At 33.9% G+C, this 27,381-nt stretch overlaps 1 protein-coding gene across 2 annotated transcripts in view; it reads left to right on the forward strand.

Annotated features, from left to right (window-relative positions):
• The first annotated feature begins 601 nt into the window (after nucleotides 1–601).
• LOC120326032 (kin of IRRE-like protein 1) overlaps nucleotides 602–27,381 on the forward strand; it is a 41,576-nt gene continuing 14,796 nt past the window's right edge. For both annotated transcript variants that reach the window (XM_039392239.2, XM_039392240.2), the window contains exon 1: nucleotides 602–708. The gene's annotated coding sequence lies outside the window, so the exon portion shown is untranslated. The remainder of the gene's footprint in view (nucleotides 709–27,381) is intronic.

Below are 27,381 nucleotides of genomic sequence, written 5' to 3' on the forward strand. Positions count from 1 at the left end.
GTAGATGTGATTATTTTCGTATTAAATATTACATTACTGGCATGGAATATCCTGTTCCTCAAAAAGATTTATTAATAAATATCAATTTTTTTCGACAAGCTTTTCAGTTTGAATGGAATAAATCAAGTGTAATATTCATTCGATGTGTGTAGAAATTCAGTTAGTGTTGCATTCAAGTGTATTATTAGTATGACTTTTATTTTAGATTTTTACCTATTGATTTATGGGTTAAGTTAGGCCTTTGAAACAATGGTAAATATAGATTCGTTTTGATTTTAAGGTTCGGTACTGAGACGACATTAGCATAGTTGTAGCTATTTTATAAAAGTTCACTCTACACCAAACTTAAAATTTGGTATTAAGAGTACAATGAAAATATTTAATAAAAATCATTTTATTTTATGCTTTTTCTAAATTAGGCGTATTCGAAAGTCCATAAGTGGAGCAGCGCAAAGCAAAACTAAATTTAATTTGGTATTGCGGTAGTAATTTGTGAGTTGTCTGACAAAATAATCCTCGAAACAGCTATAAAAAATTTTTTCTAAAAACTGAACAAAATTTATATATTATCTGCATTTTTATTTTATATTACCTGAAACATAGTTACTCTCCGGTTAAAATAAAAGGTATGAGAAGGGGTTCGAAAGTTTTGTTGCTTCAAGAGGACAGATGTAACAACTGAGGGAAAATGAATGTATTCGAAAACAGGTAAGTTTATTTTTCTGTTTAATACAAAACTGGACAATTCAAAATACGCATAGAAAAGAAAATAGCAAATTCAACCAGTTTTCATTCACGCTGTGGACGTTTGAAACATAATATACACTTGATAGTCGGTATCGATACTCATCTTCTATATTATCTTGTCTAAAATCAACACCTGATTTATATTTGGCAACCTAACTAGCCGTTTTGTTAGAAACGATTGAGGCCATATAATCATCTTATTTATATATAACTAATAGTTTACTATATTTATCTCAAAATAAACCTCAGCCATATGACTTCTACCTGTTTGTATACGATCAACATGGTTAACATTCAACAATACATAATAATTCAAAATTGGTCAAATTTGAAACATTCATTTTTAATTTGCTTCAAGAAAACATTGATATACAGTGACATAACAAGAATGAGATGATATTTTGAACAAGAGGAAACCAAGGCAAATATGACTGATTGTGGATAATGGAAAGTCCATGCGTCGGTTGCGCGGCGTTGACAAAATTAAGTGCTCTGCACAAAAAAACTGCTCACTTTTTTTTAAAACTTCTCCTATTACTAATTCCGCGTGACCAAAATGAGTTACATTGAGTCCGACACGAATGACATTTCCTGCTGTTGCCACTTATTTGTCAAACGACCATCATTTGTACTACAAATTGGATATTTACCGTACCTAATGTCCATTTTTTATTGAAATGCTCCCAGGCAACTTTATTCGATCACTGCAGAATGTCATTAAAAGCATAATTGGTTGAATGGTTTCATTAATATTATTCATATAAAAAAGCTTTTGTTCATTTTCGCCATTGCCCTTGTTCGTAAGAGGAGCCCCACGTTGACCCATCACTGATCCCTATTAACTTGCGTTTCCCAGTGTCGACATGGGTCATCGATTAGGTTTGGTTGAAGTATTCTCATTAGTAAATTTTTTCACTTTAGCGAGCCATCGTTTTCAAAAACAGGAAAATATTTATAAAGAAAGCCTTTAACTAGTTAACTGGTGCAACGATGGAAGATGTCATGTATACATCACTGCCTCAGTGATTGCTTCGATTCTTCTATGGCCCAGGGGTGGGCAAGGTTTTTGAACCAGGGGCCAAAAGTCCTGCCCACCTAGACTGGCGGGCCACGTAAGTGTGACGCAAAAAGTTACATTTTCTGAACAATATTTACAGTGTTACAAAATCAAAAGTGGAAAATAATAAACCTCGTGCCAAAACTAAATTTAATCGTAATCTTAACAAATTCTTGAAGCTATTTTTCAGCGAAAACATCAAAATTTGGTTTTAGTTTGGTTGTGGCATCATTAGGTGGGCCAGATTCAATTACCCAACGGGTCGTATTTGGCCCACGGGCAGTAGTTTGCCATGCCAGTACTATTCCAACTTCAAAGGAGAGTAACAACTAAATATGAATGGTCGAAACTGTGCTTTCTTTTTAGAAAACTTATCTGGTTGAAGGTATTTCATATCATTTAGCATTAACAATTCTGTAGATGCTCTTTTGGATAAAATTTATTAGTGAGAGTTGATTTTATTTGACAGAAAAAAAGTCTAATCGAACTTTTTACAATGTCAATAGTTCATGTATATATTTTCAGGTCAACTTCAAACCCGCGCGACGGGGCGTATAAAATGCGGATTTTATTTTATCCCTTTTAAGTTTGTAATATAATGTTTAGAATAGCCATCTGAAGGTTGACCGATGTCTATTATGGTATTATTCAGTCAGTTTGTCGAAGCATAATGAATGACATATGATGTATACAGTATTAATATGTATTATGTGAAAAAAATCACGGATCCCTAGATAATATATGTTTTCGCTGTATCAATGTAGGGCTGACACTTTTTCTATTATAATTGTTTTTATAAACTCCGTTATACATGTCTGCACATCACCCGTAACTCAATTAAAATTTCACTCTTGACTATTAGATCAATGAATATACTGCAGTATTTCACTTTTCGATTATCATTGAGAGTAGAAACTTGAAATTAATAAATTCATTATGATCGGTGATAATTTGGTATTCTGATTTTTATTCTTTATTATACGTTTCGTGAATTCATCTAGGTAAATTGAATCTTGTATTAATTATCGTATGTATACTTAACGCTACGGTCTGCCAATTTGGAAGAAAAATCTGAAAGCTCGTCATATATACAACTTTATGACAATTCCATTGCATCTATAAATCTCTTTCCGGTTCAAAATATATGCAGTATGACTGGTGTTTCTGATTAATTGTGGAAATATAATTTAACCACTAAAAATTACTCTGTTCGCATACCCGAAACAGAGGGGTTTTATAAGATGAATCCAGAATTCTATTTGACTTGCATCTCTTCCTAACAAACGCTGTTAACTGCTTTTATTCATTTGGGAATAATGCATGAACTGCTCGTTCCGATCGTGCTTCATCAATTTCAAGTCAAGTTTTTATTTTCTATTCAAGTGCATGAATTATCTTCATTTGTGGTTGGATTAGTAGTCACTTAAATTTTCATTGGCCAATCTACTGAAAACGTTGCTTTGTTTTCACTTGGTAACAGCCTAGTCCACGATCATCGTCCAAGATTACATATTTCTTTCTTAGTTGCCATGAATAAATGATGAAGTTCTTGTAAGGCTCTTGGGAGAGTAGTTGAACACAGGCAAGTCACGTGATCCATTAATGAATTAATTATTTTGTTGAAGTTTTTAATGCAAGATTAAGGATAAACCCAATAAGTCAATTTTATAAATGGATATGTCCTTTAATTCCTGTGTTTTGACAGAAATATCCAATGACGCAATGACAAGATTAAAAAACAAAAGTGGCGTTTAGTGTTTATAATTCAACTTGTGTAATCACATAAATGAAAACTAGGAATGTCCGTTACCACCCTGTCATTAGAATTGGTGCATTTCTGGCATAAATACAAAATGTGAAATTATCGTATAAGCGGTATTTTTTTGATTCGTTATTTTCTCCATAAAAGTATAAGGTCGTTATAGTTATACCCAAAAAACCTATTTTGATTTTTTGACGAAGAAAGAAAAAAGTTAATCAAGAAACTGTCTACACCAAAGTATTGAAAAAAAGTTTGTTAAAAGCGAGTAGACATTAACTCTCCCTCTCCACTATGTCTGATTAATAATTCCGCCAAAGAAGTTTTATAAACTGAAATATTTACTGTGATTTTATTTCAAACGTTTGCGCTTCAATTTATTGGCATGCGGTCATGATTGAAGGAAAATAACAACAAAAATTTGACGTGTTCGATCAACCGCTAATTAAAAAAAATTGAAATTTGTATTCGGCCATACACAAAAATGTACAAAAAAAATAGAAAAATTTATGTTTCATACCTGGTGGTCAATAAACACAAAAATCACAATGTTATTTATAATGACGTCATGGTATTTTTATGTCGTTTCAGATGAGATTATACATATGAATTAGAGTAGAAAAAATATATATATCATTTTTTGTTTAAGAAATTATGCAAATCACTATGACAACCTGGGGAATACGTGAATATTTGAACCTTAAAAACTGTTGGTCTTGTTCCGGTCGTTGGGTAGAATTCATTTTAATCGAAGAGCACTAGGTGGCGATATGACGGTATGAAATCAGTATATTAATTAAGTATGGAACAGGCGACAGAAGACGCGCCTTGAACGAGGTCACCACACATTTATTATCCGCAATAAATTGTTGTTTGGCAAAAATTCCCTTATATAACTCTGGTATACAGCAAATGACAAAAAAAAACATAAAAAATTTTTGTGCGCTTGTAATCAACACAGTTGCTTTGCTGGTAGTATGAAGTCAACGAAGCGAATTTAATGCTTCCAACGTGTTTGCACAACTACATTTGCTTGTTGGGAATTTGTATTAGAAATAGCATTAAAACATTTAAGAAGTCTGAAAGTTTCGAAAATAAAATATACAAATGAACATTTTCTGATGAAGAAATTTATCACTTCTGCTGGTTGCTTTCTTGGTGATTTGTTTTAAATATCCGCCATGCTCAATATATTTATACCAAGATGTTTCAACCGGTATCTACTGAAATCTCCGTGTTTCAAATGTGACCACATGCAGCTTTCAGATCGCTTGTATATGCATATGACTTCCGTATGCGAATATAGTATCATCCTTTTGAAATGTGAAATCGCGAACTCAATTTTAAGCAAATGTACATAATAAATCAGGGCATAGAAAATGTATGAATTTCTTACTTTACAAGACAGAACCAAATAATATTCGTTGCAGGTTGAATTTTAATAAGGAAACGAATTGAAATTCATTTCCGTTGTTAAAATATCCAGTATTCATATATTAATAATGATGAATTTATCAACGAACCACCTTAAATTCCAAAATTTATATTAAAACTGATAATAGCCTCCCGTTTGGACAAATACCATACGCCGCCTTCACAAATACAGGTACCAGCTGCTGACAACATGAGTATTAATAAATTTATGGCGAGTACAATGATACTGAACATGGTGAAAGGACCACTTCAGAGGTTCATAAGTATGCATACTATTAAATATGGTTGATATGATGCTGCGAGGACTCTTCTCGCCTCACCGACGCTATATTTTCCATTGTTCTCATTCTCTTTCACAGATACGAATTAAATTTATGAAAAAATTTCTACTATATTTTTTATTTTATTGAGTAAATATATTAGAGTGCTTATGTATTGTATGCGTTCATAATAAAGCTTTGTTTGGCTTCGCGGTTCCATCATAAACCTTTCAGCAATGCGATAAAGTGGAATGAATAAATTTTTCAAGTGCGAATTTGCTGTGAAATTTTTTAAACTCGTATCTATCCGTGTAAGATAAACTAAACACTAATTATACATGACCTGTCATGAATCGAAGTTTACATTTATAATAGTTATCACCGCATCATATATGGCCAAAGATTGTTAAAATACGCTATAAAAATATTTAATATCTATCCGTTGACGCTTGTTCATTATTGAATAGTCTACAACACAAACACCGTGTCAATATGTGTCGTCTGTATTGGCATATCCGAATAAAATTACATTGGTGAAAACCAAATTTTCTGTCTGTGTACTTGACTGATTCCGCACTAGCGCACAACGCATGAGAAAATTCGTGAGAAAACGTAGTTTTTGATATGGTAAAAACGCGAAATTACATCTACCCATATATATATATATTTATATATCAATAAATGACTGGTAAATTTGACTGGACTGGTTGTCATGGATATTTCACGAATTATCGATTATTCCGATAGATCACTAATTCACTAGTCTTTTATTATCTTGCTTCAACTCACGTTCGTGCTTTATCTATTAGGGTTATAAAACAAAAACAAAATTTAACAGATATGCAATTGATGTATTTGCTTCAATTCACCAAACTAATGTGTCCAAGCGAGGGAATGTCACGTAAAAATCGAAAATTTAATTAAACCCTATCATCGCAATATATTAAATGTTTTCCATATACACAAAACTATTTAATATTAATTTTTTGGTTTATCCCAACAGATGTGATATGTTTGTAGCTATTTGTGTTACTTACTATTAGTTGAAACTTGATTTTTTGTTATATAATATGCCCTTTGGTATTGTTCAATATTTTTAATATTGTATGATGGCGATAAAAACTTTTCAAGATTTTTAGCGGAATTATTTCGTTCTCGGCCTGCTTTGACATGAAGCAGGGAATTATATTTTCAGTGCGAAGTATTGCTCATAAAAAAGTCGGAAAAATTTGAATCGATGGTGTAAAGCTGATTGTTTTGAGGCAATTGGCGAATTCAAAATAGGCCAGTTTTTTTTCTCTTTTTGATATATTTCAAAAAGTCTGTTTATAAGGTGTCGCTCAAATGAAAGTCATCAATATAGATGTAGCTAGCTGTATACTTGTAAAGACATGAATCTCTCTCTTCCTTTCGGCACAACCTTCCCAATTTATTCATTGACAAAAGACGTAGTGCGGTCCCATTGCTGTGAGAACAACATTTTGTTTTACCGAGATGAATACAGCAATATCAAATAAATTTATTTACATTAATATATGCTTTCAGCTGCTTTGTGTCATCATAAGCACGCTTTAGTTGTTTTTAAAATCCGCTTGGTAACGTTTGTATGTTTCATTTTGTTGACGCTAAAGCTCTATACTGGCAAAGTGACACGTATCACCGAGTAATATGGCGCTTTGCTATCCCAACAATATCGTGAAAATTGTTTTGATATCACGCAATATTATAAAGACACAATTGATTTCTCTTGTTAAGTGCTTCTTAACAATTTTTAAAATCTCCACAAAGCTGTCAAGTAGGCACAAAAGCCTGTTTGAGTTAGCATTTTCTACACAGGTAATAATGTGATAATATACGCAGAGAGTGTGCAAAAATAACAACTAAAGGCCTAACTGATTTGTCAGGTACTGATTTGAAAAGATAAATTACAAGAGGCAGCGTCTTAGGGCCGAAAGATAAATCGTTAAACAGTTATAATTTACATGACACATTTCCTCACACATGTTCCCCAATATCGTCACGCTAATAACCGAATTGCGTAAGTCATTTTTAGCAGTTTTGAGAAAAACGTGAAAAACTTCCTAATGATTTTGTTATGCAATTGAGAGTCAATAATTTGCCATGGTTCAATTTTTTGATCGTAGCCGGATTTAAGTTAATTTGTATGACGCAGTTAAGTGACGTCATAATGGCGCACTGTGACTTAGGCAGAAATGTGTCTATGACTTGGGGACATACGCAATTTTGCAACTTCACTATATGCACCAGTCCTGAAAACCAAACATTCCAAAAACGAATGTAATTCTCAGTATCTACAATGTCTAATCCCCAAAATAGCTAATCAGTTTCAATTACATTATTTTTTATGTTTAAAAATATATATTTCATCAATATAACACTTTCTGCACACCCACCGAAATAAGACTAAGATTAAATATAAAGAATAAAACAGCAATGCACCGAATATAAAAGCCAACCAAGGTAAATTGGACTCGGATAGTGAATATCACAAGTGCACGTCTTCCTATACTGTAGTAAAAATTCAAATTAATACGCGCTAAGCTAGAATCCGAGATGCAAAAACTCGAAAATACTTCGCCGAGGTTATTTTGCCTTTGTGACGTCACAATAGTCCTGCGGTAACAATGATAATTCATTATGACGAAACAATTGCACAAATGTGCATGTCATACTAAATCTCCATTTTTATGGGTTTCGGAATTCCTAAAATAAAATCTGAGTTAACAGACAGGTGCGCAGCATTACATAAATACCTATTCTATAAAAAACTCAAAATCGCCAAAAATGACTTACGCAATTCGGTTATTAGCGTGACGATATCTTGTTTTTAATTATTTCTGAAATATTATTGTTTATAATAATTTAAATGCATGCTGTTCCTTCCAGCAAAATTAGTTGCAAAATGCACATTTAAAATGTATGAAAATGAAAAAATGAACATATTATCTGCACAACGACCCCTTATGACTTATTGTAGTATCCTTTCCTTATCGAATGAAAATTTTATGAATGTGGTTGAATAACTAAAGCGCCCAAAAATATCCTTCTCTGGATATATCGCACATTGTATTTTTGATTAAATATGTATTTACATACTAACACAATATTGCGCCGAAGTCGCGAAATATTTATCCTAAAAATCCTTGAATAAATAAAGCGGATGCCGGAATGTGCGGTTATATAATGTAGTCAGTGGTCGGATGTATTTCGACAGCAGTTTTTGTCGCGGCTTCCATGTGTAATCCAATTTATTGTTCAACTGCACGCATTTTGTACAAGTTTCTGCAAGAAGATCATTGTTTTGGGTGCAATAACAGAATCGATATGAACACTTGCCAGCTCGATACAAACTGCATTAACGGGAGTAAGGCGGTTATTCCTGTTGCAACTAAGTCTGTCGATTGTCAAAACTAATTTTAACGCATTTCAAAGTGACAGGATGATTAGGAAAATGGAGTCAGTTGTCTTTAAAACACTGTAACAAATGTAACTAGACTGAGTAGAAAGCGGGTAAATTGGTATCATGGTAGGCTAGCTATAACAGATCGAATTTTACTTTTGCCTCACTGTATAATGTCGATGAAATCATTACCGTTTTCATCTACGTACTCTTTTATTGTTTTGATCTGATGCTTTGATCCGTGTCTGTGTTTTATTTTAAGCTTCTTTAAAAACAGCTCTTTGGTGTGGCGAAATCGGCGTTCCGTAATTAAACCTATGAAAGAGGAGGTAGTGTTACTTACTATTTGATGAAATGTATTGTTATTTGTATGTGGTGTGATTGTGATATCAAACGGTTACGTGCCTGAGTGGTATTTTGTGATACGTGCTGGTTACGTAAAGACAAGACTAAATCTTATGGTCCTTATTCCCTTTTTTTTTTTTTTTTTGCCTATGCCGTATTGTTTACAAATAAGGAACAAATTGTCTCAGATAGGCTTATTGATTGCATTTTGAGCCATATACAGCTGTATATAAAATATTAATAGGGCATAGTAGCACATATCTGGTATAGTTTTTCAAAAATCTGAAGTTTCAAAAAAAAAGTTAATTAATTTTTTTTGTTTATTTTTAATTTTGTTGTTCATGACTCTCTATAATCTATAAATTCTATATGATGGGTCTGTCATTTAATTTTGTTATTTTAAACTTAGAAGAATTCAATTTTGATTCGTAGACATATTGTTTGTTAAAATTAGGCTTTCTTTTTTCATAAACGGTGGCCATGATTTTATAATTACTTGCTTACGTTTATACTTATATTTTATACTTATATATTTTAGCAATTGTTGAATACCTTTCAGTTGATTTTCCATCAGCATACATGTTATGAAAAAATTTGCGTGGATGATTCGAAAATTTTGTGGAGGTGAAAAAAATTTGTTTGAGGATATTGACTAAACACTACACTGGTTTCCTAGTTAAATAAATTTTAAAATGATCTGTAACGGTATAAATGGTAGGCTACCTTTATATTATATCCAAGGGTTTTGAATTGCACTTCACCTCAAACGCGACCTTATAAATAATCATACAGTCAAACACCGTGGGCTTACCATTTCAAACTTACTTTAGAAGTATTACTCCAAAAACTATTAATCACGAATGGGTGATACAGTACTTCATTAATCGAGATAGCATATACTGTAACACAGGGTGGTCCAAACTGCGGCCCGCCGACACATTCCGTGCGGCCCGCAGAACAAGTTTAGCGTATACTACTAAATCATTGGCAGATATTTGTATTTATTAGCAGAACAATTTTGATTTATTGTTAAACTATTCCAACTGGGAATAGTCCTTTTCTTAATCCTGATGTTGGAATTGATGTTTGTTAAAATCACGGAATTTCATTGTTGTATCTACAAACGTCAAAACGGGGGCTATATGGTAATGACGTCCTGTGATTGGTAAAAGAAGAATAAATTGTCTTGTGCAGACAGGACCAAGCCGATGAGATGAGCTCGCGTCAAGTAACTTCTCATTTGAAGAGACGTTTTGTGCCTTTATTTTAGTGAAAACACTCCTCTATTTTAAGCGTTGGCCACGTGACAGCAGTGACGAACCGCAGAAATGACTTAGCGCCGCGCGATCGAGTTTTTTAATCTGGATCCGAGGTCCTAACGTATTTCTTACCCACAACAAGGTTAAACCACAGTGTCTGGTGTGTTTTCAAGTAATGTCTGTCACGAAAGAATATAAATTTAAGCGACATTACGAAACCATACACGAGAAAAGATACCGAAAATACCACGATATTTCTCGAGAAGCAATTTTAAAACAACTAAAGGCTTTATATAGTTTCCTTAAAAAATTAATTAGAGCGATAAACTCTTTTGTCGTAAACTCGCGATGTTTTGACCCCTTTTGGGTTTTCCTACGGCCCGCGAGACCTTCTCAAAAGTTTTTGCGGCCCCTCAACCTCGCAACCTTGGACCACCCTGGGGTGTAACATATATGATTAGATATAAATATATGATCATGTTGACGAAACTGGTGGCCCATATATTGTGTGTTTTTGGATGAGAATGTGTAGTTTACATACATAGTCGAAGTATTCTGTATTATAGAAACCAATTGTATTACCGAATCACACACTGAAGTGGAATATTCTTCTCTATATTTTCTGCAGCTAGTTTTTGAAATCTCTTTTTCGATGAACCCGCAAATTGCATTATATCCTGATGTTTTCAAACCACAAGTCACCGCGTTGTTTCCAGCCGAGCGTGAATCCGCAGAAAATTGACGTTTTTGAAGTTTACAATCGAAACTAACGACGCCAATTTCAAAACAAATAGTTTATTGTTTCCCTGGTTTCAGACACTCCCGGTGAAACTTCGAACCAACGCTGTAATCTGGCATCTATTGTTCAAAATTGAGCGCGAAAAGACTCAGCGTGCCTTGCTTGTAGCATAACTGCTGATTTAAATGGTTTTGTCGTGCGCTGTTATTGTAAATTCTTTCCAAACATGGACGACAGATGAAGATACCTTCACCTCGCATTACACGCACGGCGAAAATTGTGATATTGGATAGACGCAGACAATAGGTTGAGCATCATGCAGAGTTATTATAAACGAAGAACGAATGAAGATTAGCGGATGAAAGCAATTCATCATTATTATTTATTACAACGAAATTATTCCATCAATCACAGAAGCCTTCCGAGTGTGCAGTAGCTTTTCAAATGATGAGTGAAGTTACATCTACGCCTAAAAATAGTAAGTCTTATAGAATTGTAAGGGGAATTAGTTCGATTGATGCAGAAATAGAAGTTTTCGCCAAGGAGCTTTTAAGCCGCACTATGTATAATGCCAAAGGACATTAGGTGTGCTTTGACTGAGATGAGTGTGGTTTAGCCATGGTAAGGAAGAAGTGTATCAACAGTTGAATAATATTAATTTCATGGTGGCATCTTTATAGCTTCTGAGGCTCTTGGCATTTCGATGATCGCCCTTCAAAATTTTCAAAGATCAATGTCCTTCACTTCTGGATGACTGCGTGTGACCTTAATTTGGGCAAATTCTCTGAAAATATAAATTTGTGGTTATAAAAAGTTTTGTAATTCATCAAGAAAATAAATATATATCAAATTTTTTACCGAAAAGAATGCATTTTCGAAGTTAGATTTTTCTGCTTGTCTTGCACGAGCCATTGGATAAACCAAGCACTTTGCGTTGTATAAGAATGAGCTTATAAAAATGATTAAATTTCCAAAGAAGAAGTGATTTTATCTTTTTGGTAACTATACTTGACGTACTATATGAAATCGTAGTTTTAATGTATCTGGCAATTCATAAGCTCTGAAATCCATCTATGTAAAGTGACAATATGGGCTCTTAATCCTCAATTTTGCATGCTGTGCATCCTGCTAAACGTGGATGAGTCGATGAATATTGCTAAATTTTATTCTTCAGGGCGTTAATGCTTGGAAAAATCCATTCTCTATCAATTTGCGGTTAATCTTGTCAATTGCGAACCACTTAGCACACGATTCTTCGACCTATTTCATCTACTTTTCATTTTGATAAAGTCAGCACTTGAAAGAGTGAAGGAAATTCGTATTTTATTTAAACTTATACTTCGATTCATGTCTCAAACAGCCACGGTACAAGGCCATCCTCATTTTTATGTGGTTTGGTTATTAGACAGAGAGGGAATGATAGAGAGAAATGTAAAAACTGAAGCACCCACGTTACATCTCAATTCTGTTAAAGCATATCTAAACTAGGAAGTTGAGTTCAAGATTTTAACTCGAAAAATCAGGATGCGATTTAGGCGCGTAAAATTGATAATCGTTTACCTTTAAATTTTGCATATATTGTTTGGTTTCTACATTAAGTGCAATTTATAATTTTCATCAAGCTGACATGCAATTACCAAATGACTCTATATTTAATGTATTGCCCAAGCCGCAAAACGACCGAGCTTTACCAACTTCTAAGTTTCACTGATCAGAGCAGTTCACGTCCGGATGCGTCAGAAGGTCCTGTCTTGCGTCAATGAAAGGTTGGAATATGATGTAAAATCACGCAAGGAAATAATATAAATAAATCTTGGCCGAGATGTACTTGTGGAGTCATAGTCAAATTTTGACCAAATCCACATTTATTCTACGGCACATGTATGCTCTAGCAGCGATTTGGGACTTAGGTCAAGGGCAAGAAGAGGGATTAAGTTACCTAGCCAGCTGAGCTATTTATTACTATTATATATCGAATCCATGTGCCAAGTTTGCATTACGACAGACTGCGTTTTAGTGATCCATAGCGAAGTGTTGAAATTGAAATAATATCGGTTGTGTATATGGTTGGTATACTCTGCTACAGATCTTTGGGTTATTTGCCGAAGCAACATATATGTCTTTAGTTTTGTTATATAGTTGTTCAATCTATATAATGTATTCAGTACCAGTCATGTAATATACTATAGACTAGAGCATTTATGTAAAACACCGTACATCAAAACATCCCATACAGTTAGGTATATATTATTATTCGCAAAAGTTAGTCTTAAAAAAGGAAATTATAACATTTTAAAATAAAAAAGAGCTGTAGTTGCGCAGTGTACTTAGTAATCAGTCTGGATAATTTGGATTGCCTTTGTCCATATTTCTTTACCCAAAAGCACATAGGACTTTCTCAATTAATGTCAAAGTCAATGAATACTGCCTCGCGGTCACTAAGCTTCCTTAAAAGGAATTGTGGTTACGATTGGTTGGTATACCATATTCCCTTGTGCCGTTATGTTAGTTGGTGCGGTTGGTTATTAGATGCTGGATTTTATTTTAAAAGAGATGATGTATCGAGTACCAATTTTGTGGTATAACTCTGATTCGTGCTTGGTAGAGAATTTAAATAGTTTTAGTGAGCGAATGCCGATTTGTTTATTAGGTGAGTCAGAGACATCGTACAAGCTGTCGTCGTTTTCTATTAAATGAATTGAAGACGAGATAATCGGTTTGGTTTATTTGATTTACCTGGGGAAATCGCGTTAATACATAATATATATATAAGTTTATACTACGGACATGTCGAGAGGAAACCAGATTTTGATATCGCATTATCTAATTGTAGTTTATATACAGTTTTATTATGTATAATGATTGTCAATATACAAGAAATACCCGAAAATGTGGTAACGAAAGTTGTGGCAGCTGTAAAAATGTTGTAATATTTTCGATTCGACTCAACTATCTATTTTATAAAAAAAATTAAATGAAGCAAACCTTTTCAGTGACGTGGTCATTGCCATGGAAACTATATAGCATTGTACGCCATCAACTTCGAAATATTTTTAAATTTTTTAAACTCGCTTTAAACCCAAAGAAAATGGGTCAAAATAGGGGTTAATGTGTCTTAATTTGAGTGGAAACGCTGAGAGGTCACATTTAGAAGCTTTTGAAAAATATTCCCCTCAGAGTATGCTGCTTGATTGGAACGCAATGTAAATAAGAATATGTTTCAAAGAAAAAACCCGGTCTCTGACATATAAAAGACACGTAAATCTATCTCAAATTCTCCGTAATTAGTGCCTACTTGCTTACTTTTAGGTATTTATAGTTAGAGCATATAGTTTTTTGTCTCGTACAATAGAAAACTCGTGACTCGGAGACACATCCTGCACTTACAATATCTAATGTCGATTCGTGGTAAACGTTTGTAAATTTGAAGTTTTTTTAGTGTAAGCCATTATCCTTGAGTGTGAATATTTGACCTTTTAGTACCCACTTAAATGGTTCTTTTTTGTAGGCAAAACCAAAATGGCATCATGCGGTAATAGGCGACAATTGTGACTTCGCTTAAATCGAGCAGCTTTGACATAATATGAATAATGAAAATGATTTTTCGTGAATTTTGACAAATGTTTCTGGAATAGAAATCATCCGAATAAAGTTGTGGTGTATATACCGTATATTAATGTTTTTCGTGTTCTTCGTACATACGTCAAGCAACATTATGTTGATTTTTTTCAAATTTTTAACAGTGTACTGGCAAAGATAATTCAGCGTCAACGTGGAAAAGGTAAACATGACACGATAACCCATATGAACATCAATCACCATTTCATAAACCCAATCTTACATTACACACAGACAAATTCAACTAAATTATATGCGTTTGCATGTCAGTCAGGTTTCTCCCTAGACATCACGACTGCTAAATATTTGCTGATTTAGTGATCGAACAAGATGAAGTACCGTGACCTGTTTTTATACAGTTTCCTCTTCTAATGAAGCGTGTATTAAGGTGTTTTATCTTGTTTGTCACACAAGTGGTTCTAATTTAGCGACCTGAATTGTTGCGCTTTATTTGAACTGTTATCTGAAACCTTGTGTACCTACCGATGCACATAAGTGCCTATGAGATCCCTTTTTGCTCCGAGACTGTTATATTTAACCCTGTTCGTGTCCTATGATAACGCATTGTCATTCAACCATCAGTTACAATTGTTTTTCATTTAACATGTGGCAACGGAAATAGCGTTGAGAGTCTTCGTTTTGAGTTCGAGTTTCGTATTCTCCAGTTTTGAGCTGACTTTCTGTAATGTAGTATGGTTGTATTTTTCGATTCTTTGAGTGTATTGGGTAGAACAATGGATTATATTAGAAGTGGTGTATCAAAGCGTTAATTCGATATTGAAATGACGACAAAGACGATCTGCTAATTTTTAGTCTATGCTAATAAGATAGCATCGGTCGGGGCAATACCTATTGGCATCTCACAAATAATGTATTTAATTACTCAAATAACTGAGCTAGCGAAAGTTCTCTGTGTACGAGGTCATGCGTCAATGGCGCTCTCAATTTCCCAATTAACGGCACATAATAGCTACCCTAAACACAACACCTGGTATCGTGTGCAAATCCGAACTACGCGTCTTGTCATAAAAGTCACCAAATGTCATCGGAGACTTAAGATAACGTCAGGATTGCAATGGAGCATAAAAATTCTATCATGCAGCTGGATACGAGTGTGGCAGTTCTCGTAACGAATTTCATTTTGTTAGATTTTGATATGTCTTGTTCGACATCGGAGTTTTCATCAGTTCTTAACTATTTGGATCTTGGATTTTGCAGTTACAAAAATATAGTCTATTGTGTATTGCGCAATTTCATCTATTGATAGAGAGGTGGAGCGATAATTTTAGGGCATACTCAATGTATGTCTCATAGTAGATGTAAAGTAAATTGCAGTGTTTATACTCCCATTGGTCAGTCATATATACGTAGCGCGATTAAATCTAAAAAATAGTATTCTCGCCCATATTTTATTCACTGGTACATAAAATTTGAGCATGTTCTGAGTTCTGGAGTATCGCTAATTTTTTATTCGTAATATCCAGACATCTTGGATTGACTCAACGAACTTTACAATTAACTGGTTGCAGATTGCAGAATTATCGCGATGTGTAGTAGATAGTTTTATGTAGGATATGAATTGACCCAATTTTATTCGTCATGCTGTGATTTGCCAATTAAATGTCATTAACACCCATGAATGTTCGACTTCTCTACAGAATTATATAATTTGATTTGTCTGCTCCATGCAACTTCCGCAGGATTAAATAATAATTTTTTTAAATCTTTTACAGAATATATGTTGAATTTTGTCAATTGGGGCTTTTACTTTGTGTTATGCCCCGCCAAACAGGATTTTTAGCATTGTAACCCAAAACGAATTTGAATAATGACTCTATGTCTATATTCATTCGAATAGATTCATATTTCATTGTCGCATTCCCCGTGTTCGCTTTTGTGCTGGCCCTGGTGAAGCTCTTAAAATAGCGGGCCTGTTATAAAGACTTTTTTCTAATCCAGATTAAACTTCGCCAAAACGTCTCTTGACTACGTTGGTCCATTAGTTTTTGTTTTGTCTATCGTAGAATCAAAGGCTTCTACCGCTAAAACGATTCTCGCCGAATTAAGAGACCTTAATGATTCAATAAGAAATGGTCTTACAGTGAAGTTGTGAAGGTATAAAAGTATAAAAATTGAACGCTTTATTAAATAAAAATCATGCTATCCTGACCACGTCTTAACGCTCGTTGCACAATTTATGCCGATGCTTGCTCCAAAGGCACATTAGAAATTTTTCATTCAATCATGCCATTAAAGTATTCAGGTAATACTTTTCAATTAAGATTTTCGTATATCCATCCTGGCATTATGTTGTCTCTAATGGACTCTTGTGACAACATGATCATTTATAACTCGTGATTTGACGTAAAGTCGTAGCAACTTCATAAAAATGTTTTAACATCTATCTGCAACCTGTCAAGTTGTCATAATCGTAGTGCTTGTCGCCACCATATTACGTAAAACGGTCGGAATATATTCCAATATATAACAAATCCGTATTAAAAAATATATATAACACATTTTCTTTTGTTCACTAGATGTTATTTATATTTTTTTTATCATGCCCCAATAGCGTGTCGAAAAATATATCATCGTCGCGTTTATTACGGACGAATGGCAGCGAAATGTGATGCGACATAAAATTCGCGTTTCGTGTATGTCTTATAATATATTACTTTATGTTGTAAAAAAATTGTAACCCGACAAGGTCGTAATGGCAGGTTGACATGAATACATCGCTCTATATTTTGCCATAAATCGATTTCCCGTCGTCGCATATTTTCACATATATTCATTGGATTTCGTAGCGGAAACTACAATTTATAGTTGGCTGACTGCCTGTGCAAAAGCTAAATATTGTTTAATAACCGTACCCCGAATATGTTATTACTGGGGTGGCCTTTGTTATCTGTGTGTAGATCCACAGACGCACTGTTAGATGACTTCATATCGTATTATTTTCGCATTGATAAGTACGCCGTTTTTACATGACTCATTAGTTTTATGAGTGGGGTTTTAATTGTCAAATAAAATACAGTTCGAATTTTATTGGGGCGAGGCATCTTCATTACAATACGACTAAATATTTGTTATATTTACCAATATAGAATTTGTGTAATTTTCTTCGAATTGACTAGATTAGAACTAGCCATTAGAAATTCGAAAAAACAAAATTAGGCTTGCTTTATTTGTGGGTCAAGGCAAACGTAAATTTAAAGAATATTTTCATTTATACAAAGCTTCGTAGGCGCCAAAAATGAAGTTGCTAACTACAGTATCCGTTTCCACGAAACGACTTGCTGTTTAGTTCGTCTCAGTCGCGACCCTGAGATTAACCGGCAAGGGGTGTAGCTCAATTGCATGGGTGATTGCTTAATCCGTCCCGGTTAATCCTTCAGCATACTAACTCTTGATTGTAGTAAATAGAAGTAAAATGTAATGCTATCTAACAAGTTTATAATATTTCATTCATGGAATGACTGCCCATATTATTAGATTCTTACAATGATGGTATTTAATAGCACCATCTTATTATTGTCCCCTATTTCCCGTATTTCAAGTGTATAAAAAGCATTAGGAATAAATTTAATCAATACAGGATAAAACTCTTATAATTATGAGCTTTCGCTCTTTTTTTTTATATAGAAAAGAATTTAATCGTTTAGGGGGCTTGTATTCTATCAAGAATTGGTCGATAATTACTGCAAGTATATACTATTGTACGAGTACATGGTATTGGTATAATACCATGTTATCAAAATATCTTCTTTGACGCGAAAATGTTATAAAAACAATTCTGACGCTATAAAATAAGGAAATACCACTTGAAGATTGAAAATAGATTACAATGTAAAAAGATTTCCAAGTAGCGAATTAAAAAGAGTTTACCATCGGTCAAGCATAGTTTGTTGGTATTGCGTATAGTGAGAGCGCATTTGGCATGACTACACTTGATTGAGTATGATTGATATTTTTTTCTCTTTTACAAGAAGGCGGCGAGGCGACGCAATGGATTATCCCTTGTAAATTACAGTTGCGGATACTACTGTTTCCGCTTTAGGTCAGTTTAGTAAACTACGTTCAACGACAGAAGATCGTCGGTCAGCTGTGTGTGTACTTCCGCACAAAAATTTAGATTAGCATTCAAGTCAGGAAATATATGGAAGGAAAAGTTATTTCAATGGAAGTGGCTGATTGCCCTGCGTTTAGCATATTTTTCGCCCTGAAAAGCAAGTTGTTTCCTTATCATTATTTGCCTTAAAAATAAGAAAAGATTACTTATAATTAATCGCTGATAAAACTGATAGCAAATATTTGATAAGTAAGTATAACGTCAATTCTTTATCTGACGAAGTTAAACTGTGGAAAACACAAGAAATACTTCTCTAACGAAGACATCGGATTGCGTGTAGATTAGGCAAAAACACTATCTGTTGATTCTGTTCACAAATCAAATTAATTATCCCGATCAACGGGGGTGCAAAAATTACTGCGCAATTACACCATAAATTTCTGGAATCTAACTTGATTATTTGATGTCCATTACCTGATACCGTATCCAAATTCTAACATTATACAATTTTGTTTATTTGTATAAGTATATGCTATGAATTTGTATAGAATTTTTATCAAATTTTGTGTTATATTCAAACCTTTGCCTTTTGTCCTCGGACGATCATCCAACCCCGAGACCCTGAGATGAGTATCAAATGCCGTACGATATAAATAGATTTTTCGAGGTCGTCTTATCTTCGTCTCAGCTGGCTAATAATACACTATATTATCCCTGTGATTTAGTATTTCCAGTCCCACTATCTCACCTTTTTAAGTTTATTTTGTGGTTTAACGCCACCCTTTTCAATAAAAATCTGCCACAACTGTAATTTCGGCGTCTTTTGTGTCCGCCTCTCTAATTTCATTGCGTAAACTTTAGATACGGTTTCACCCCTTTCTGCCTAATTTTCTCTGCGATCCACTGCAATTGAATTAAAGTGAGATACGATGTACTGAAAACGATCAATGAAGCAAAGTACATGAGGATAATGTTGCCATTATACGTGATATACATGCAAAGAGTGAATCTTATGCGAAATAAATGTTGACTTGATTTAAAGAAAATATCAAATTGTTCTGCATGAGATCCAATGTGAAGATGTTTGATATATTCAATAGTCGAATGATAGCTATAATTTAGACTTGAGCAACGTTTTTCAGATGTAATGTTGCTACTGTCATGGAATGAATAAAGTATTTTTTCTGTTAAGTAGCTCAGAAATGCTGAATAAATTTGAAAGTATCATATTATAGTATAACGGAACATCCATACGTCTCTGAAGAATTATAAAAAATTTGACCGATAATATGGTTCAGATATTCTTCGTGAATGCACAAGTGTATGGCGCGGCCGCCCGTCTATTTCTTTTGTATGTATGCAACATTCACCATAGTAAAACTATATCTGTAGTTGTAAAAATAGTTTCACTAAATGAAGTTTCAAGTATAAATTGCACAAAGATTTACGACGAAGACTATGCATTTTTTTGGCTTATGCACTTCGGCATTCGAATTGTCATCAAAATGCTATCTTGCTGTGTAATTCTTTCTTGTGGTCTCAATTTTTCCTCCTTCGATCGCCTATTAATTCCCGAATTAAAAGTCCAAGGTGCGATTCAGATTACCGCGCTCTAGGAATAAGTGTGAAAATATGAGCTTATGGTTTCATAGTTATGCCTGTTTTGAGAATTTTAGATCCATAAGCCCGTAAGAGCGAGAAAGATATGATATGACACTGCAATAATAATATGTATATATGGTGTCTATTATCATCGACTTCAATTAGACGACAAAGCCAACATTACAGGGCTCAGTTATAGAGCCATTGTTACATAAAACGTAGCACCAGAAGCACATTCTAATTTAATTGGCGTTCCACCAAAACATAGTGCAACTCGTTACATACAGTGCAGGACAGTTTGAGGTCGATATTTGGAATTAGTTTACGTAAAGTCAACTTACAGAAATATTTCAAAGATTCTGACGCTAAATGTAAATTTATGTCAATTGATACAATATGATCTATAATAGTCGGCAAAGATACTTTATCTATTCGAAGTTACAGGATTAATTAATAAGATTTTGGTAATTGTTTTCAGAAGAGTAATAACGTAATTTGATTATTTATTGTGTTACACTTCTACAACACGATTAACATATTTCTCCAGACGTTTCGTTAAATTGCAGCGGCGAAGTTAGTACTTTATGATAGAATAAAATTATAATTTGTCTGTTGCACAAAATTGGATTTTAATGCATACAGGTTTTCTGTATTGATTTTGAAATGGCAAGGGATGCATGTGTAATAAGAAAACAGTATGCAAGTCGAAAAGAATTAAGTACGGTTGAACAAGTTGTTACAATATCAATTAAATAAACAAAACGTGAATAAAAAGATCGTCATCTAAAATACGAACGATCACAACTTTGATAATATTCTATTTAAGAAAAAAAGGTTTTCGTACCTAGACTTTCGTCTGTATACGAAGTACATTATAGATCAGTTCGTGCATAGTTGTTCCAATTAGATATGTTATGTTATATTGCTAGAGAAATTGGAAAACTAACCAAAATATAAAAGTATTAAATAGCGTGTGTCAACAGTACAACATCGCGGCACGGTTGTCATTATCTCTACCAATCAAATGCTTATTGTTTATACTCCATATTTTACAGCTTAGAGTTTATGGCGGAGATATCACAAAGTTGACAGTTCAAAATGATTTTGTTTAGATTTTTTAGAGCATACATTTTTGCACATATGTGTATGAAGGAGATTCATTTGTAGGCGAGATAATATAATATACATCAATATATTTTAACATTGAAAAATTAGTAAACACAAAATCATCTCCTTTCTTTTGACACGCAATTTTAAGTTTGTATTCAATACAATACAATACTTTACGTGTATTATTATTATTTTATATATATATTTTTGTTTTACGTATATATGCAATAATGAAGTTGAATTTAATTTTTGATAACTTTAATTTTCAGCGATAAATGTAAACGCTGATCTAAAGCTAAACATTAACATGTAGAAATTCACATTTACTCTTGTAATTGACTGAAAATAAATTATTTAAAGCTAATGTTGGACACTTTATCATTACTGCTGAGTGACCCGCGACGATTTGCGTGTTTTACGTGTAGGTACATTACAACAATTTGTGTCTGTTGGTCGATAATAAAATCGAATTTTTGAAACTCGTTGGCAGATGATCCTCGTTTTCTCTTTCCATTGGGATTTCACTTTTTAAACATTGATTGAGTTAAACTCTCACATATTAGTTATTTTTAATCCCACCAAGGGATTTTTGAATATCCCCCCATGTTTTTTCTATCCAAAATACACACTATGCACCTATGGCCGTGTTTGGTTGAGTAAAATTTTCTTATTTTCAAAATATAATTTTCGCGATTTGATAGACTGGTGTAGCATACGGTTTGGAAACTTATTGTTTTATTTCCTGCAAATAAGATCAATGAAAAAATCCTTTCTTCGCAATGTTTGAGATCGACGTTTCGCGACTTAACCCGCTTTCGCAAAGATAATAATGAAAGTAAATCGAAGAATAAGTTTTAAGTTTTATTAATTCTAGTTTAAGAATAACAATGGATATGCTCCATATGAGTTCCATAACTCATTTATAATTATTCAGCTGGAACTTTCGCGTTGAAAGGATTAGGTATGCAAATTTGGAAATTAGGATCATCGGGGAAATTCTTTGTTGCTACGCATGGATAGCTGTATCGTGTCAATTTTTTGCTGTCAATTTGTTTCGAATTTCTACACGATGTGTTTTTAGTTATTATAGCAGATTTAGGAGGTACTACTGTAATAATAAAGATTCAACATCAGGCTAGGTAGAGTTTTCTGGTCAGATATGACTGGGTAATAAATGTACACCATGTATCGTATATGCCAATGACGCTTGGATCAAAGAGTCGAATATTACCGTGAATTTGTTTTTGATTTTGAACTTGATCTTATGACGTAATCATCAAAGTTTACTCTTAATGACGATTCCAAGTTTAACACGGTTGCTCCAGTTGCTGCGGAAGTTACGAATCTCCTTTACGAGATTAGACCCTAACTTAATTACTTTCCGTTTAATTTAATTTGCATTGTTCGTCGTCTCTAGATAGGTAGAATAAAACTTTCGCCGACAGATCGTAAATTAATTAAGGTTTGTATCGTTTCATCACGTATAGTTTATTTTTTTCAACACATTTTTTATTTTTTTTTATTCACTTTTCTCACTCGAATCCGCGAATTTTTGGGTTTGTCGACACAGGTGTAAGCAAAATTGAGTCAAAAAGTGATTCGTACCATCTATCATTGGTTTTGCATAATTTGAATTTTCGTCCACATAACTTTAGTTCAGTTCTTGCTTGAGTACTTATAAATCCTGTATATAAAAGTTTGTTTGATCAACTGCTTTGTCTGTTATTATAGGTCTATAATAATATGAAAACGGAACGGTACGTGCTTTTAGTCAAGATTTTAGATGGTGACGTTATTTTTTTCCGATTACACGACCGGATGAATATGTGTGTGTGTACACAGAAATGCGGTTCCAACTTAGTTATAATAGTATCGCCCCGCTTTAAGAATATGAATATACTATAATGACAGATAAATTATTGAGATGGCAGTATATAATCACGTATAGAATTTATTATTACAAAAAACTGTTTTTCTAAAGCGATTCTTGCCACCAGCTGGTTGGGTATGAATTTTAAACCCTGGCACGGGATTTGTTGTGTTTTTGTTGACGACGGACGGAAATTCGCTAGACACAAACGGCATGGCAATGTTTTCATTGCCGATTCTATGCTGTAAATACGCTAGTGCTAAAATCCAAATCTCGTATATGTTATTCAGTTTGATGAACCTTGAAAAATGTGGTTCATAGGTTTTTCGGTAAATATAGATCCACTGTGACTGGCCGAGAAGAGATACCATTCGTAGTTCTTTTCTGTTCTAAGATTTGTCCGTGGACAAAGCCCAATTTACGAATGAGTCAATTATATTTCAATAGATATCATATATTTCACTATATATGTCTGTGTCTGGCCCTGCCATAGTTAAACTAGGAGCTTGCCCGTACACCTACGCCCCACCTTGTTTCGTTACGGGCTCTTATACAACCCCTATACTGTGATAGTGACCCTTATCCCGCACCAGAGAAAGCTTCATCAGCACTTCTGTGCCGGAATTCACTTAATAGGCTTGTACTCGTGTCTTTCTTGGTTTACTTTGGTTTGTGAGTCACTTGTTTGATTATGTTGACGCTTGAGTGAAATTATTTGAGGATAAATGGTTTTGGTTGATTTTTTTTGGTCAGTGCATCTGGCGAAAAGCTATTTTCTTCCATTATTCGGGTGAATTGAATATAATATCACAATAATGACTAATGTGAAGACGTTATAAATCTGACTTTTAAAAAGGAAAAATAGCCCAAAACACGAAAACGTTAGACATCGGCATAAATAAAAATAGCCAAAACACTTTTAGAATAATAATTCGTAAGCTTATTTCATATACTCTTTCGATGTTTGTAATCACTTCTTTGTAAAAATGTATGATCACCCCGCCTTTTAAAACTATCGAATCCCTAGTGTTTTTGCCTCTACTTTTAAACAGTGCCCTTTTCGTTTCCGTCTATACGTTATTTTTATCGTAGTTAACGATTTATTCAAAATCATACACTCGAAAGACCATAACGGGATACCTGGATAATTATTCATGTCACCCGTCAAATTGATTGTAGCACCTCGCCTGTTGAGTTGCTTCCTTTGTCTCAAGTGGGTATCGTCTACTTGTGACGTCACTCGATCAAACGAGACGCGATTGGTCGATTGAATGCATAATTTCATAACGAAGTCTTGTCGCAATCGCACGTCTATCAAGGACACCTAAAGGGTTTAGCAAGAATAGCATGATCGTGTTGTTGTATGGAATCTAGTTTACTCATTGTGAATATATCAGTTATATTATAGAGACGGAGGACACCAAAATTCTGTTACGGCTTTGGTATTATTTCTCATCTTAAACCTATTGGTCATGTATGGGTATACACATTAAGCGTCTATCGATTCAGAAACTTGTTTTCGTTGTGTCCAAGGTCATCTAATGGAATTGAAAAATGAAGGCTGTATTGGTTATTTGTTATTCAAAAATTTTGTTTCTTTGAGTTGCGATTATGGACATTATAATTTGTATAATATGTTGTATAGAATTGAATGTCATGCGCCGTACATGGCAACATGCTTCAATATATCTCGAAGCTAGTATCACCTGACACTTGAAATAGCACTAGTCAATGTATCCTAATTTGAAGGGTATCGTGGTTGCCACTCAATACATCGATCTGAGAGCGATACCGACTGTTAAAAATTTAGATGGAATAACCATGTTCAATTTATGTACAAGTGTAATTGTACACAACTGTATTTTTTTCTCTGTTTAATTTTTAATTGATTAACATTAATTTTATCGGTTGTATAGATGAAATTTGTATCTTTTAATATCAATTTTAAATTATTTTGAAAAATGTTGAAATGCGTACTTCAACGCTTTTTGTTATTATCAAATTCTTGCGTGAATTCATGTGAAAATGTTCATGCAAAAATGACCCATCAAATGTCATTTGCCTGTAGCGTAACTGATTATTACATGAAACGCAATATGGCGCGTTTTCATAATATTTTGGGAATATGTTTGATTCTCGCAATTCACAATTCGTTTGGTATCTTCGCCTAATTAAGAAATACAGTAAATAGCTATCTCTGATTCGGTATGCAACACCACAAATTGGTTTGAATTAAACTTCTCCACTTAACATGGTATGTATCGTCGTCCATGAATTCATTCAAGTGCCAAAAATGATCTGTCTCGATCAATGGCTGAAAATATTTTAAATTCTATCATCATTTAGTTATTGAGTCACTTATGTACTTTATGATTCACTTGTGGGCTTGACCACGTCGGAGTAGGATATTTGCGAAAGATCTGAACCGTTCATGGGTGAAAAAATACAGCGGTTTCTTCGCTCGGTTAAGACGATTAATTGGTTGAAACGGGAAGTCGTCACTTGTTTCATTTCTGAATAATTTCTAAAATATGTAATCTGACAGTAAGTATAGCTTGCCTTGGACATATTTTCGCATATGTATGAGGTACGTAAATAACGTAGGGATGGTTGAATCATTATAGCTTGACTTGGCTGGTGTTTTATTAGCAAATGCAAATTGAAATATGCGAGTATTACATCATTTTTCTGGTTGGTTAATGCATATGTCACTAATACTTTATTGCAACACTCGCCTGTTAGTTAGTCTGGCGAATATACAGTCATAGAACATCTTGAATATCATATTCCAGAAATAATATGCTGGGGAATTTCATTCCATTGCACAACCATGCGATGCACAGTTGCTGCTGTTAATTGATCGACAAGTAGTTCTCGTTCGTCCAAATGTGGATCATGATCTTTACTTCGCCGTCGTAATGCCGATCGTGCCTTCTCTATAACTGTCCCACGAATGTCGTTTGATTAACGCATTCCATATTCGCGGCTATATACGCATATGTATCTTTTACATAGGTCAGGAGTGTGGCTAGACGTTGACTCCTGCCGTCTTGGGATTTGTCGAAATAACTTCCGACGGGAAAACGAATCCGATGAGTTGGCAGGACATTCAAAGACGAAGACACCAACCTTTTACCTCTTTAATCCGCCACAAATTGAACCCTTCGCCTTGTTTGTATTTATTATTAGTTTTATTCCACAAAAGTCCTAGACTGGAAAAGAGGGGGACTGATTTCGTTGAGTTTTTATTATTAAAATACCTATTTTTGCTTAGTATTCCTCCAATTATTTTTATATCAATATTTTTATCGGGTCAAAAATTTTCAACCAAAATTTAGATAAAATAGCAGATCTGAGATGTATTACTATACACACGATTACCTTTGGTCGTTTATGTATTTTCCGCACACACGAAACTCGGTGACTGTAGTTCATATTTAAATTGAAACGGTCTTTGTGAATTTTCAATTTTATTTGAAAGGCAGGAGTGGTGCGATAAATTTTTTACGACATTCGGCGGCGCCAACGAAGACAGCCACACTCAATGTACCCTGTGCATTTGAACGTTTTGACTTGTCATCTCACTTTAGTTTCGTATTTTTACGGTTTCAAGCTTAAAATAGGAGTGATCAATTTATAGTTTCGTTCAACAACCGTTCGTTTCCTCTTGGAAATAAAATGTAAATGGTACGCAGTATGCTATTGACCGAAGAGTTGCGTAACTTTTGTGAAACGATTCTTTCTCGTCCAATTGGGAAATGGAACATTTTTGTACATATTCAACTTCAACGAAATTTTACCTTACCAAGAATTTTATATTAATATAATGAATATGCTATATTAATATGTAATTTATGTCCATACGTATCCACCCTGTCACATTTCATGTCGCTAAATTACATTATAATAAAGAAACAACTTGTTTGATCGTTGGGCAATTACGAAACGAGCACACACCTAAATGAATTTTTGGTTATTTGACGCTGCCAAGTCGCGCTAGCGGGCGGTCTGTTAGATATAAATTAGACCACCTTATCTTTTAGCGAGCCTCCTCTAATATTTGTTTTATGGTTATGAGTGCGTCGTAG

The sequence above is a fragment of the Styela clava genome, chromosome 4, assembly GCF_964204865.1.
Source record: "Styela clava chromosome 4, kaStyClav1.hap1.2, whole genome shotgun sequence".
Lineage (NCBI taxonomy): Eukaryota > Metazoa > Chordata > Ascidiacea > Stolidobranchia > Styelidae > Styela > Styela clava.